General features: G+C 45.7%; 1 pseudogene; it reads left to right on the top strand.

Annotated features, from left to right (window-relative positions):
• The first annotated feature begins 873 nt into the window (after positions 1 to 873).
• On the top strand, positions 874 to 1,598 carry LOC116558806 (annotated as a pseudogene).
• The last annotated feature ends 2,065 nt before the right edge of the window (positions 1,599 to 3,663 follow it).

Raw genomic sequence — 3,663 nt, 5'->3', positions numbered from 1 at the left:
AGCCCATTCTGCTTACTGCTGCCAGAATAATCTTTCTAACACACAGTCATTATATAGCCTTCCTGATTTTTTAAAAGTCATCTTTACCTATATTGCAAGCTGCCTAAAGACATGAACTAGACTTCTTTATATTCCCTAAACCATCGTGATTCTCAAACTCTGGTGGGGAACTTATTTAAAATGTAACTCCCTGGTTCTCACCTCCAAAGACTGATTTGGTAGGACTGGGGTGAGGCTCAGGAATCTGCATTTTATGCCCCAGACAGGTAGCCCAGAAGAGTGTGGTGCTGTTGGGTTACAGGCTACAGATTGAGAAGAGTTATATTTTAAATCTGGAAGGGACATAATAAGTGGATATAAGTTAGGTTCAGTTATTCTTAAATGAATTCTGGTATTTTGTCTTCCCTGAAAAGATTTTATTTCTCCATTTTATTCCTTCTGGCATCTGGTAGTTGACTAATATCATGCTGAAGTAGTTTGAAAAACCATTCAGAAAAAAAAAGGAGGAAGGAGCTTCTAATGGCTCTCACTGCATACCTGGAAAATTAGCAAGGTGATACATTGGAAGCACAGTGTACTGTCAGTGATGTCTGGGTATATCAAAGTGCTTGGGCCACTAACAAAAATCTTTTCATCTCTGCCTTTCCATACCATCACTCAGCCCTTGAGAGTAGAATACCAAAAAGACAGTATAGCCAATGGAAATATATTTTAGCCCCTAATTTCCCAGGCAATGTTCACTTTCTAAAAAGAAAAAGAGGAGCCAGAGCCAGGAGGAGCAGCAGAGCACAGCTGTAGCATTAAATAATATGACGTGCATTTCACTGAACACTTACTATGCACGAAGCTCTGTTAGGTCCCATGCACACACAATCTCTCATCTTCACGATAACCTGCAAGTAGGTGGTAAGAGTCTCCATTTTTTCTTTTCCAGTTAGTGCGGTTCAAGAAGCCATGAGCAGCAAAGTCTCTAGCGACACCCTGTATGAGGCGGTGCGGGAAGTCCTGCTCGGAAACCAGCGCGAGCGCCACAAGTTCTTGGAGACGGTGGAGTTGCAGAGCAGCTTGAAGAACTATGACCCCCAGAAGGACAAGCACTCTACGGGCACCGTCAGGCTTAAGTCCACTCCCTGCCCCAAGTTCTCCGTGTGTGTTCTGGGGGACCTGCAGCATGGTGACAAGGCCGAGGCTGTGGATATCCCCCACATGGACATCGAAGCACTGAAAAAACTCAAGAATAAAAAACTGGTCAAGAAGCTGGCCAAGAAGTATGATGCATTTTTGGCCTCAGAGTCTCTGATCAAGCAGATTCCACAAATCCTTGGCTCAGGGCTAAATAAGGTAGGGAACTTCCCCTCCCTGCTCACACACAATGAAAACGTGGTGGCCAAAGTGGAAGAGGTGAAGTCTACGATCAAGTTCCAAATGAAGATGTTATGTCTGGCTGTGGCTGTTGGTCACGTGAAGATGACAGACGATGAGCTTTTGTATAAAATTCACCTGGCCGTCAACTTCTTGGTGTCATTGCTCAAGAAAAACTGGCAGGATGTCCAGGCCTTATTAAGAGCACCATGGGCAAGCCCCAGCGCCTATATTAAGGCACATTTGAATAAATTCTACCGCTACCAAAAAAAGCAAAAAGAGTTTCCATATGGAAACTGTCTTCCATTATATCACAATGACTCAAGTAGGGGCAACTGTAAACAAAAGCAGGGCGATGAAAACCTCCTATTTCAGGAGTCAACCCCTGGGTACGTTTATAATGAAGGCCCAGAAAGGGAAAGAGGGTAGGAGGGAGAAGAGACACTCAGGCTGCAGGATCTTCCTAAAGGGGTGGGAAATGACCTTTCTGTGCTCAAGTGCTCAGGGTGACTTTCTCTTGCATAAATATAAGCACCCCAAAACAGGCCTTGGGGTATGCAGAGGCTCTGTAATCTGCTCAGTTCGTTATCAGCCAAACATGAGTTATTAAAAGTAACTGACACTTTCCTGAGCACTGATTCCACTTAATGGATCAATACTACCTATCTCAAGAAACAGAAAACACAGAACACCTCTCTGGCTCAGACAACCCACCAGCAAAATTGATAAAACCTCTGCTCATCTTGGGGTGTCCTCCTCACCTGTGTGGCGTGGCTGCAGTCCTTCTGGCCACCTAGTGAGGTTCCCTCTCTGTGGCTCCCCACGCTCACCAAGTGGCTCCCAGACCCCTGGTTTGGTGTTCCCGCTTCCTGGAAGTTTCTCCTGTCGCAGTACTGGTTTGCTTGGTCACGTGATGGGGATGCTGTGGCTCCTGCCTCCTAGTAGAGGCGTTCACTTCTCTGTCCTGATCTCATAGCCGCCCTGATGAGTGCCACTCCAGTATTAGAATCTGTTGGGAGGTCCCAGCAAGAGGTAGCCTCTGCTCTGTGTCCTCCGGCACTTCTCGTGGCAGGCTGTTTTGTTTGACTTGCTCTTCTGGTTCATGAATGTTCCTGTCCTGAGGAACTCTGCCCAGATGGCGCTGGGACTGAGCTGGAAAGTAATCTGGATGTCACCATACTATGCTACTTTGAGAGTCTCACATGCGCATACTGACTCTCATGCTTTCCTCCCTTGATGAGTTTCTTTCTGACCTGGGACAATTTCTAGGTTAGGACAAGGCCATCAATCCCCAGCAGCTTAAGATCTGAGTGTTGAGAAACAGACATCAGTCCCAGGGGATCCAATCATGAATGCTCCATGAAACCCTGAAACAAACACAGCTTACAGCCCACCAGTTCCTACCCGGCTTGCCAGGCTCAAATTTGTAAGGGGGACACAGTCAAGCCCCATGGAGTGGGATCCTTGCGATATATATTTCCTCAGTAGCACTGCCAGCACCGTCTGTATTTTCTGAACCTTAAATTACATGCATGATCTAAAAGAAGTTTTGCAAGAAGCAGACTACTTGAAATTGAGTATGTCTCAGAAAGCCTGGGACATGTAGCCATCATTTGCTGAAGACACAAGAGACATCTGTTGGTGATTCTCTCCATCAAACAACACATTCACAACTTTGCTAAGGAAGCATGGAAATTTGAGCTTGACCAAGTTTCCAAGACTGCACTGTGATGCTGGGAAGGAGATACTCCCCTGCTGTCCAGAATTGTGGAGATGAGGAGCCTTGAAGGCTGGTCGGTTTGTATAAATCAACAGAGGCAAAGAGCATTTTTAGGTGAGGGAATAGCAAAGCAAAGGACAGGGCAGCAGTGTGGACGGAAGTGGTCCTGGGAGACCAGCTTGATCAAATCACATCAGTAGTGTGAGAGGCCAGGCTTAAGAAATTTGGTTTAATCTAATAAGCAGGAAACTGTCATTACAGTCACAGGGGAGAGTGGTGATAGAAATTGTTTTCAGATAAATAATCAACCAGCAGAACGAAATGGAATCATTTGACTAGATGTAAGGAGACCAGCTGGGGGCTATTACATTAGCATTTTTTTTTCCTTTTAGGAGGGTCTTTCTGTTACTCAGACTGGTCTTGAACTCCTGGACTCACGGGGTCTACCTGCCTCAGCCTCCTCAGTATTGCACTAGTCTCTTTTTTTTTTTTTTTTTTTTTTTTTTTGATACACAATCTCCACCCTGCCACCCGGGCTGGGGTGAATTGGACGATCTCCACTCACTGCAACCACCATCTCC

This window comes from Sapajus apella, unplaced genomic scaffold, assembly GCF_009761245.1.
Source record: "Sapajus apella isolate SASKATOON/1434 unplaced genomic scaffold, GSC_monkey_1.0 scaffold22, whole genome shotgun sequence".
Lineage (NCBI taxonomy): Eukaryota > Metazoa > Chordata > Mammalia > Primates > Cebidae > Sapajus > Sapajus apella.
This window is presented reverse-complemented; position numbering and strand designations above follow the sequence as displayed.